Here is a 12,245-nt window from a genome sequence, read left to right on the forward strand (position 1 = left end):
CTACGTTCTCCGTGAGTACCTCCTCACCCCTGCAACACCACAGCAACGGCATTACAATGCTGCACACATACGCACGAGAAATTGTATCGAGAGGACATTTGGACTTTTGAAGAGCAGATTCCGCATACTCCACAAGACTGGTGGTGCCCTCAAATACGAGCCTGAGGTCTGCTGCCGCATCGTGGCCGTGTGTGCAATACTCCACAACATTGATACCAAGTGCAGGATACCTGTAGATATCTCTGGCAGTGAGTCGGAAGGAGACAACCGCCCACCTGCACATGTGCGTCATGCACGCGGGGAGAATCCTGCAGAAGGACACAGGTGCCGCAACCAAATCACTAGTAACTGTTTCTAGTGCACCCACTCCCCTCACCCAACACTGCACTCCTGCATGACAATTGAAATAATGACATGAGTCAGATTAACTGGAACTGAATATTTGTTATTGTTTTGTTCACAATAAACTAGGAATTTCTCACACAGTTACATGAGTGGTATTGTAAGTCATATGCCCCCATGTATTTGAGGAGGGCATGCTTGTGTCAGCAGCATGGCCCTTCATGGTAGTAACGAAAATGTCAATGCCGCCTCCGGGCGGACGCTCCCAGACGTCTTTCCAGCTCTTCCTCCGGATTTGGCCGTGAGGCAGCAGTGGGCCTGGTGCTGCGGTGGGGTACAATCACCAGTGGCACCGATTGGCTGCTGTGGCTTGAATTTGCCTCACTAGTGTCATCCCTCCACCCGCCTGGCCATGGCCAGTTGCCTGCAGACCCTGCACTGCAGTAGTAACTTGCTCCAGTGCCCTTGCGACATACTGGCAGCACTGGACCATTTGCACTTGCATGGCCAACGAGCGTCATGAGAGTTGGGAGGTGGCATTCCCTATGATATAATTTGACTGCGTGCATGCAGACAGGCGGGTCCGCAGCTGACGGTGGCGGCGCCGTTTGACATCCCGCTGGCTCAACATGGCCCGTGTGTTGTCCTCCACTGCAGCGGTCATCCTCTCCATCCTGTCTGACAGCTGTCCCACATTATTAGCGGTCTTGTGCAGCTGTAGGTGGATTGCTGCGAGATGACGGGCTTGTGTCTGGTGTATGCGGAGCATACGGCGCTCAACGGAGAGCCCAGGTGCACGCACATTCACCCCCCTGCCAGCGCGTGGTGTTGAGTTGCGCGGCTCCCTCCCCAGTCCGCTGGACTGGCTTCTCACAGCGGCAGTGCGGCGGGTTTGGTTACAGGCTGCTGCTGCTGTTGTCAGCCCCACTAGCATGTGAGTCACACGCTGCGGTTGTGGCGCGCCTGTTGGTGCTGAGGTGGCACTGTCCACAGGGGCAGGTGGTGGAACTACCGCTGGTGCTGCAGCTTGCCCTGATGGTCCTGGTTGCGGGGATGGATGGACGTCACCCTCGGTGTCCTCAGGTATTTCTTCTATTTCCAGGGCATCACTATCCGTGCTGGGTGCTTCAGCGCCACCTGTGATGTAAAGTGGACGTTGATTAATGACATGTATCTTGCACATGGAAGGTTGCTACATGCATGCAGGCTAACATTCCCTGACTGGCTGTAAGATTGACTCTCACTGGACAGGTCTGGCTGTATCGTGCTGGTTGGTAAATGTGGTCAGACTACATGTCCCACAATGCAATAGGGCTTTTCTGGTGTGCATGGGCTGCATGACTGGGGTTTCTAATGGGTTGATCTGGGGTCATGGCCATTGTTAGGGGACAGGGTCGCAGTCGCCTGGCACTTACCTTATGAATCTTGGGTGGGTCGGGAGGAGTCCAGCTGGGTTACTCCCACGCATGCCTGGGGATTCAGGGTGTCCTCTACAAGTTCCTCAAGTGGGGTGTTGGGTGGGACAGTGAGCTCTCCTCCTCCTGTTGCGACACGCTCCCCCAGCCTCTCAGCAATCCTCAACTTGGCACGCCCTCTGAGGTCGTACCACCTCTTCTTTAATTCTTCTATGGAGCGCTGGGTCACTCCCACAGAATTGACTTTGGTGCGGATGCGCACCCAAATCCTTCTCTTGTCGGCCTCAGGCACCCTCCTTGAGTCCTTCCCAAAGAGCCGATCGTGGTCCTTGCACACACCCTCTATGAGATATTCAAGTTCTTGTTCAGAAAATTTAATTTTCCATTTCCTTCCTGAGGAACTGTCCCCTGCTGCTTCCTGGGACATATTCAGCAGTGGGGTGTCTCCTGGTTTTCAGCTGGAGTTTGTCTGGAGTGGAGCTCAGAACAATGCTGCTTCCACTTCAGGCTCAGAATGCAGAATGAGGGTGGGGACTGCCTACTTCCTGGTAGTGATGTCATCACTGTGCTCAAAATGCGACTTCACGTTTTTGCGATCTCGCAATTAGCGAGATTGCAATTTGCGAAATTGGTAATTGCGAGATCGTAATTTCAACAGGGAAAATGGCCGATTCTGCGATTTTTCTGCGATTTTCGGTAACTCGCAATCGGCGTTTGCGGCCGATTGCGATTCGCATTTTTTTCTCGCTAAATTTCATGAATCCCATTCTGCGATTTCTAAATTGCGATTCGGTATTTCTAGCAAATTAGGAATCGCAGATTTTGAGATTGATGAATCTGGGGGATATACTGTTGGATGCAAAAAATGCATTTTATAGGGTCTCCTGGGACTTCCTGTGGGACGACTTTGAATGGCTAGGAGCTGGAATGGGTTTCATTTAGACTCTACGTGTATTGTATGCCTCGCCCACAGCTAGACTCATAATGATGGGAGGACAAACGGTGGAATTTAAGATCAAAAGAGAGACCAGGCAGTGTTGACATTGCTTTCCATTGCTGTTTGCCTGCTATATTGACACTCTAATACATAGGATCAATGCCAATCCAGGTATAAAGCCCATAAGCTACCACAGGTTTGAACCTAAGATTCTAGGCTATGCAGACGACCTAGCGATCGCCACACCGCTACCTTAGTTGGTATTGGCAGAAATAGCGAAATAAACTTTGGCTTTTGGGAAGATCTCAGATTATTTACCCAATCATCATAAAACCCAAATCCTAATTAACGATCATCCTAGACTGATAGACCCTTGTGTCGTTCAGTCGGCAACGTATTTAGGGGTAAATATATCACCTAATATAGGACAAATTGTAGAGTAGAATCTAGCCCCGTCATGCAGAAGGGATTGCAGGACTTTGCTAGGCTGAATAACCGCCACTTGTCACTTGTTGGCTGTTGTAATGTGGTTAAAATGATTTTCCTGCCCAAAGTCCTCTTCCTTTTCAGATCAATACCTCTGGTGTTCAAGGTAGTTTGGTTTAAGAAGTTAGAGGGGATGGTTAATAGATGTATATAGGGTAATACGGGAAGACATGGCGGACCCAGAAATATATGACTCTCCCTTGGGGGAGAGCAGGACTGGCTGTTCTGGATTGTAGATTATACCAACTAGCATCAGCCCAGCAATATATGTGTGGACTAGTTGGGGGAAATCCCTTTGATCCTTGGAATTGGGGGAGGGCACCAGATATCTATGAGCTATTGGTAGGGAAAGATACTAAACACCTTTATCTAAGATTTACAGAGCCTAGTTATTATAAGAAGGTACGGTTTTAGACTCTTTTGACAGCATGTCAGGTTTAAGGAATGATAATGAGAAAGACAGGAATAGGAAGAGTAAATTACTACACTCCCCCTTTTTACGAATCCATCACTACCGATAGTTTTTCATGATAACACAATGAAACGTTCGAGGGGCTTAGGGGTGGAGACGATTGGGGATTTGGTTGGTATTACCAGAATCAAGTCATTCACTGAGATACAAGATAGGTACGGGGTAGACAGAAAAGACTTTTTAAAATACTTACGGATACATATTTTCCAGGCTAAGAAAACTGGGGCTCCCAAAGGGATAACCTAAGACATCATTATGGATGTGCTGAGGGATGAAGAAGGCTGTACTATTAGCGGATCAACAGCGAGTTGATTACCATGTAGCCCGATGATTCTGAGAGGCAGGCGGATAAATGGGATCAAAGGCTCGGGTTAAAGTGATCCGGGTTCCTTGATTCTTTAGATAAGGGACATACCATACTCTGCTCATCAAAGTTACAGGTGCCACATTTTGAAATATTTTAAGATCTGTATTATGAGGCATATAAAATAGCAAAGTGGGGCGGATCAGTAGGTATTAGCTGCCCTCACTGCCAAGCCCTCAGGGCAGACGTGGTTCACATGTCCTCGACTTGTCCACGGCTCGATACTTTGAAGAAAGAAATAGAGACATTTTTAGAGCTAACTCTGAAGGTGAAAGTAGTTTTCATGCCCAAATTAATGCTACTGGGAGTTTGTAGCTCAGAATTAGATGGTGCTCAACCCTATCTTATGTTTCTGGCTACGGCAGTGACTAAAATCTGCATTTCTACAGCCTGGCTGGATCCTTCGGCCCCATATTTTCCCCAATGGCTCGCCCGGCTCCTCTTCACGTTTAATTTGGAGAAAGGAATTCATGAGAGGAAAGGCCGAAAGGCCCAAAACCTGGGGAAAACTATCTGGGCCCCAGTTTATCTGTGGAAGGTGGAGATCAGGGACCCTGAGGCAATAATGAATTGACATACTGTATATGAAATTAATGCTGTTTTTATCAGAATATATAGGCTTTTACCCCAATTATTTTATCTCCATGAAATCTCTGTGAAATTGTCTGTGTATGAATGTATTTATGTGCCCCGCCCAAACTAATTCCTCAATAAAAATATATATAAAAAAAAAGGAATGGATGACCTGATGTGTCCTTGGCCATTGGGCCTGAAGTTTGCGTCCCTCCGTTTCCTTTGATCCAAAAGTTTGTGATTCGGGTAGGGAGGGACGGGTCTCAGGCTGTTTTGATGGCTCCGGCATGGGCTCGCTCTAGCTGGTTTCCTCTACTGATGGAGATAAAGGTGGGTCAGGATTGGTGGCATTCCTCGATTCCTTCTCCCCTGAGTTCTCCAGTTCTCCAGGTGCATTCTTTGGCAAAACTCAAGCTGACAGCTTGGAGGTTGAATAGGGGAGTTTGATGTTGCATAGTCTCTCAGCTTCGGTCTCCTCTTCTGTGCAGGCTTCCAGGAGGTTGTCCACCAGGTCTTCTTATGCTCTGCATTGGAAAACATTTGAGGCTTGGTGTGATCAGAGGAGTTTGGTTCCTCTTTCTGTTTCTCACCCTCAGGTTCTGGAATTTTTGCAGAATGAGTTTCAGTTAGGTCTTTAGTCCAGCCACTCTTAAAGTTCAGTGGGCAACCGATAAGGCTTTTCAGTCCCCTTGGAGTGGTCTGGTGGATGATCAGGGTCTGGTCACTAGGATTTTAAAGGGGGTTTTCACATCTCTGTCCTGTCCCTCAGATGGTGTGTCCATCTTGGGATTTGTAGTTGGTTTTGCGGGCTCTCCAGTGTCCGTATAAGCCTTTGTCTTCTACGGGGCTATATTTTCCTCACACTGAAGGTGTTCTTTTTGGTGGCCGTGACTTCAACTCGCCGCCTTGGAGAGTTGTGCTCTGTGTCTTGTCTGTCTCCTATCTTTTGAGTATTTGATGACAAGATTATTCTTCGATTATGTCTGGGCTTTGTCCCTAAAGTGTTTTCTATATTTCATCTTAAGCAGAAAGTGATTCTTCAAGTTTTCTTTCCAGATTCTCAATCTCCTGAGGAAGTGGAACTTCATTCGCTTGATGTGCTGAGGTGGGCTTTAATCTACCTGGACCAGGTGAAGGAGTTTCGGCTTTCTTCCATTTTGTTTGTGAATTTCGGTCCCTCCTGAAAGGGGGAAAGCCTTTGACTCAAACCTTGAGCAGGTGGACTATATCTGTGATTCTGCTAGCATACAAGCAGTTTGGTCTGTGGCCCTCTGGGGATCCATGGGGATGTCCACTAGGGTCATGTCCACTTCAGTTGCAGAGGTACAGAGAGCCTCATTGCAGGAGTTCTGTTGGGTTTCCACTTGGGTGGTTCCTTCTACCTTTGTGACTCATTATTGGGTGGTCCAGGATCTGCAGAATCTGGACTTGTTGGGTTCCAAGGTGTTGGCTTCTATGTTGTAAACTGTTTTTTGCCTATGAATTAAACTTGTGTTTTGCATGTTGTGTACAGTTGTCCTGGTCCAAATTTTGGCTTAGGTACATCTCAATCTGTGATTCATCACGGCGAGAGAGGGAGGAGTTAATGCTGCATTTACCTACTGGTAATCACATTACTCTGAGTCCCTCTCTCACCATGATGAATAAGCCCCCCCCCCCCTCGCGCCCTGTCAGCCAGTACCAATTGAGTGGTATCATGGACTTGTTATCGAACAAGAAGTAAGGAGGAGAAGAGGTTTTATACATTGGGAGGAAGTTGTGAAGGCAGGCACAGGGACATCAATCTGTGATTCATCAAGGTGTGAAAAGCGCTCAGAGTAATACCATTACTGGTAAGTAAATGCAGCATTACCTCCTCGTCTGTTTTCCTGACACATTCCTAACACAGGAGCAGTTCCCATGCATCACAGAGATCGATTACTTAGCCCAAAGAAAAAGTTCCTCCAATGTGGGGACCACATCCCAGCCTGCACAAAATGAGGAACTTGGATGATCGCTTCCTGTTATGTTTCTTCTGATTTTCAAAGAACGATTTCCTGCCTGTAGATGTTTAAGATACGTCTCATTGTTTATATTGATTACATTGCTTTTAACCTATTATTCTTTTTGTGACACAGACTTACTATTGCCGTCTTTTACGTTTGGAATTCAGGATAATGTCTACACCACTGTGTGAAGCAGGCAGGACTGAATGCACCCTCACTCTTTCACAGACTTGTAAAGTGATAGTTTTTTTTGAGCACCTAGTGCAATTTTAATTTCCTGACCATCTTTGGTGACATCGCCTATTTTCTAGATGACCTCTCCTGGTAGAGTTTGGCTGCTGTGTTATTTTGTTGCTTTATAAGAGATTCAAGATGGAGGTTTGATCATTTCTAAACAAATCATCTTGGAGAATGATGTGGGTGGTCCGATCACTGGCACAGAGGAGCTCCCTGGTCCATCTTCTGGAGTTCCTGCTATTACAGCCTTGCAGCAAATGATTGCATTTGCATTGGAGGCTGTTTTCAAGGCAAAGCAGTACAAAAGGGGGTGGTGATGGATGGAGCATCCGAACCAATCAAACACTCACACCCAGTCAACAGATCTGGGTTTAATCCATCACCGTTCTTCAGACCACTCTGCCACCCCAGTTCAGACATGGCCATATGCAAATCAGTCTGACCCTGTGCCTCATGGGAACATAAACAAACAGGGCGCCCATGCACACTCTGAAGATAAACATAACAATTGTAGTCTTAGTTAGCAATTTTTGTAGAGACAAAAGTTAATGAAAAAAACACATGTGAACAGTATATAACACGAGTGCTCCAGTGTAGATGTGGTGTCTTTATTGTTCAGACATGAAGAGAACCAGCTGACACGTGTTTCGTCGTATATGGCACAGTCAGCCTACGACTCTTCAGGGCTGTACTGAACAGGTACAAAAGGAAAAGGTCGCTCTATCGGTGATAATTCCGACCCGATAGGGCCCAGGACCGATGAAAATAGAAGTCACGTCTGTATGTAGAGGCTCTCATGTGGAATCCGAGTGAGAATCCGAGTCAAAAACATCCAAAACGGGGCAAATAATACGTGGTAATCAGAATAAGTGGTAAATATGTCTCCGTGGGGTAAGGAGCACGGCAGAGTAAAGGCACGTGACTCCTGGTGATCTTTATGTAGAGCGGGTAAGAGGACGGGTGCGTCCGGAAAACTTTCCAATGCGAGCCGGGTAAGCCTGCCTGAGCATACCCTGCCAACTTATGGCGAACAAAGCGGAACAAAAGGGGGTGGTGATGGACAGAGCATCTGAACCAATCAAACACTCACACCCAGTCAACAGATCGGGGTTTAATCCATCACCGTTCTTTAGCCCACTCTGCCACCCCAGTTCAGACATGGCCATATGCAAATCAGTCTGACCCTGTGCCTCATGGGAACAGTCCAGCTCGAACTGCCAAGCCATGCCTTCCCTGGACCGGAAACAAGCTTCCCACGACCGGTTTCTGGCATTTCAGCCATCTTTAGCCAGGCTTGCTTGAATCCAGTGGCAAAGTGAGCAAGGGACTCACATCTGAGCATACCCTGCCAACTTATGGCGAACAAAGCGGTACAAAATGGCGAGCAAAGCGGTACAAAAGGGGGTCCTTTTGTACCGCTTTGTTTGCCATAAGTTGGCAGGGTATGCTCGGATGTGAGTTCCTTGCTCACTTTGCCACTGGATTCAAGCAAGCCTGGCTAAAGACGGCTGAAATGCCAGAAACCAGTCCTGGGAAGCTTGTTTCCGGTCCAGGGAAGGCATGGCTTGGCAGTTCGGGCTGGACTGTTCCCATGAGGCACAGGGGCAGACTGATTTGCATATGGCCATGTCTGAACTGGGGTGGCAGAGTGGGCTAAAGAACGGTGATGGATTAAATCCCGATCTGTTGACAGGGTGTGAGTGTTTGATTGGTTCAGATGCTCCGTCCATCACCACCCCCTTTTGTACCGCTTTGTTCGCCATAAGTTGGCAGGGTATGCTCAGACATGAGTCCCTTGCTCACTTTGCCACTGGATTCAAGCAAGCCTGGCTGAAGATGGCTGAAATGCCAGAAACCGGTCCTAGGAAGCTTGTTTTCGGTCCAGGGAAGGCATTGCTTGGCAGTTCGGGCTGGACTGTTCCCATGAGGCACAGGGTCAGACTGATTTGCATATGGCCATGTCTGAACTGGGGTGGCGGAGTGGCTGAAGAATGGTGATGGATTAAACCCAGATCTGTTGACTGGGTGTGAGTGTTTGATTGGTTCAGATGCTCCGTCCATCACCACCCCCTTTTGTACCATTTTCAAGGCAAAGGCAGGGCCCCATACCTCTAAGATGCCTAGTCGTCAGCAAGATCTAGCTCCTATGAATTACCATGAGGTAGATGAAAGAAGTAATTGATTTGTGCAAGGTCCAGAGTTTGCTGAGCTTTTCCAGCCTCTCAAAGAGAACTCTGCCTTTTCCCCTACTTTATCTGGTGTTCAAGAGGAGAGGTTTTATACACTGTTTCAGCTTATTGATCCTGAATTGCTCCCACTACATAACTCTGTTCACAAGGTGTTTTCACATGGGTGGACAGGGGTGGACAGAGGTGAACAAAGCATCCTTTCCAAGGTTCCTGTCCAGACTTTACTCTTTGGAGGGATCCTCTGAGGAATGTCCGGTGAATGTTAAGGTAGACAATCACATGGATTTTCTTAACAAGAAACAGTGGTTTCAGAGAATGTCCTCCCCTCTGATCTGGTGGATAGAGAGGTCAAAGGGGCAGTGAAGTTGGCATATACTACTGCTAATTGTTCTGTGAGAACCAATGTAAATGTGTCTTATACAGTGCAATTCCCTTCAAGGGGTTTCCAGACTCTGGCAGATTGTAAGCAAAAAGGAGCAGATTAGTCAAAACTCCTGGCCATCTTGAAGCAGCATATCTGTATCTTTTCAGACTTATCTTGTGACAGTCTCTGCACCTCACAGCGGCTTCTGGAGCAGTAAATGCAGTGTGTCATCACATATGGATGTTCTCATTGATGCAGATGACAGCCAGAAAGCAGTCTCCATGAAGTTACCCTTTGTAGGCACTAGAATCTTCGGGCAGTAGCTAGAAGATATGGTCACAAAACCTGTTGAATATGAAAACTGTCTGTTCTTTCTCCAATAATAGGGGTTGTAGATGCCGGAGAGCTTTTGGCCCAGGTGCTAATACTCAACCCTTTTGAGGCAGGGATCATGCCCAGGGGCACCTAGTAGCGCCATATCCTGGTTCCAGCCTCCCTTATTACCACCTCCTTCCCTTCCCAAGGCATAACTATGCCAGGACTTTACCAACCATCGATTTTTTCAAAAAGGTGTGGCGAGTCTCAGTAACAGACACTTGGGCCTTACAGACTGTCTCAGAGCATTGTCAGATATAATTCCTCAACCTTCTGTGCCAATTCTTCCATCAGACTCCTCAGCCAAGGTATTCAGTTCAGCGTCAAATGCCCCTGATGGTAGTGCCACTCTTGTTGGAAAAAGCAATGATTTTCCAGTTCCCCTTAATGAAGAATGGCTGGGCCACTAGCCCATTCTTTTCCTCAAAAGTCATCAGGGACTTCTGCCCAGTTTTGGACCTCACAGGGGTAAAACCGATATATTCCCCACAGACTATTCAATGAGTTAACTTTTCAGAACATCTAATCTCAGATCAATCCTGGAGACTATCAGACTCCTTTGATATGCTGGATTGACATCTGCACGTTCCCATCGACATGGATCATCAAAGATTTCTAGAGTTTGCAGTAGGGGTAAACTGTACCAATTCCAAGTTATCCCTTTCAGGCTCTCCTAGGCCCCAAGAGTTTTTACTAAACGTTTGGCTAAATTGGTGAGTATTTTACATTGAAGAGGAATTAAATTTACCCCTAACTTGATGATTCAATAATCACCTCATCTTCTTTTCTAAAGGGTGAGGAACACACTCATCAGATCTGCGAGCTTCTTCGGGAATATGGATTTCTCTTTCATTTTAAAAAACCCAACACTGCAGTCCCTCTAGTTTAGCAGAGCCCTCTTCTGAACCGACCTGGAAAAAGTTTTTCTAATGAAGTACATGAAGTCCGAGCTGAGATCCCATTTAACTGCCTTGCAAACAGCCCGCTGAGCTTCATTGAGTCTCTGGCTGAGAAGCCAAGGACAGATGTATAATTATTGGTAATTATCTCCTTAGTCCACTTCCATCTAAATTCGCTGGTTCACCATGGTCTTCAGCATTGAGACCCGGTCTCTAGGATTTACAGGCATTGGTATCAATCCCTCCAGAGATTCAACTAGGGTTCTAATTTGTCCAAGCAAATCTGAGCAGGGATGGTCAATTGGTATCTCCTCCACTCACCCTTCTAATAAAAGATGCCAGCCAAATTAGGTTGGGGAGCTGTTAAGAAGTCCAAAGAATACCAGGCCCGATCAAACAAAGTAGAAATGGCTCAGTCTTCCAATTGACGGGAATTAACTACAGTCTGGGAGGTCTGCTTTGGTGCTCACCTTTCCTTTGGGGCACGGCTGTGTCCAGACAGAAAATCAGGTAGTGAGAGAGTACAGCAACAAAGAAGATGGGGTGCATCATCCTTTTTTTCTCCTTTCTCGGGAGATATGTCTCTGGGCAGAGCAGAATCTCATTGTGTCTCAGAAGAGTATCTTTGGGGGCAGAGAATAGACCTGCAGACATCCCGAGCAGGATGTTTTCATCCTCCGTGTCCCTATGTCTCTCTACCCTGATTTTCAGCAGATTATGGGGGAATTTGGCCAGCACAGGCTGGATCTTTTCCCCACAGAAGACCACTCTCTGCTGCTCCAATTTTGTAAGCTAGTTCTGCAGAGAGAGCCTAGCCGACAAACGCCTTATCCATTCATTGGTCTCCAGGCCTCCTGAATGTGTTTCCTCCTTCTCAGCTTATTCCCCGGGTCCTGAAGCAAACCAGGAAAGATCATGCCAAGGTGCTTCTGGTAGTCTGAATGGTCCCGGAGGCCATGGTTTCCACTTCTCCTTAAGCTAGAGTCTTCCCCTCACTGGCAATTTCCCATTTGACCATCCTTATTGAGAGTACCGCCTCTGAATCCATATTGCCTTCAATGGTTGAGACGAGGGGTATGGCTCTTGAGAGGCTAGCTTTTGATACACAAGTTTGCTCTAAAGAAGTGTTAGAGAGCTTTAAACTCTCCAGGAGTACATCAGAGCTCTTCGAACATTTTCCCTCTCATTCCAACAGCTAACCTGAAAGGGCATCTGAATGTAAACAGAGCTCAAAGTTGGCTAAATGTGTGGAGACCAAAGTGGTCATGTGGTTTTAATTTTACAAAAGCAGTTCATATACCTTGTTTAAAAACAGCCATCCATGCATTGGTAATGGGGATCTGGAGGTACCTCTGTGTGACAGTTAAAGGGGGTGGGTCTAAAGTGCTGCTTTAAATTATGGAGTCACTTGAAGTATCATGATGGCAATGATTTAATATTTTTAAGAGGTAATGTATGCTAAGTTTACAATGTGTCCTTTTAATGGACTTATAAAAATGCTTAATAGGGACAGTCTGGTTAGCTATTACTAATGCATATTCTTTGAAAGCACTTGTTTTATCATACACACTAAATCATTCTATAGCAGCCTATCTTATACTGTGTGA

Source organism: Lissotriton helveticus, chromosome 9 (assembly GCF_964261635.1).
Source record: "Lissotriton helveticus chromosome 9, aLisHel1.1, whole genome shotgun sequence".
NCBI classification, from domain to species: domain Eukaryota; kingdom Metazoa; phylum Chordata; class Amphibia; order Caudata; family Salamandridae; genus Lissotriton; species Lissotriton helveticus.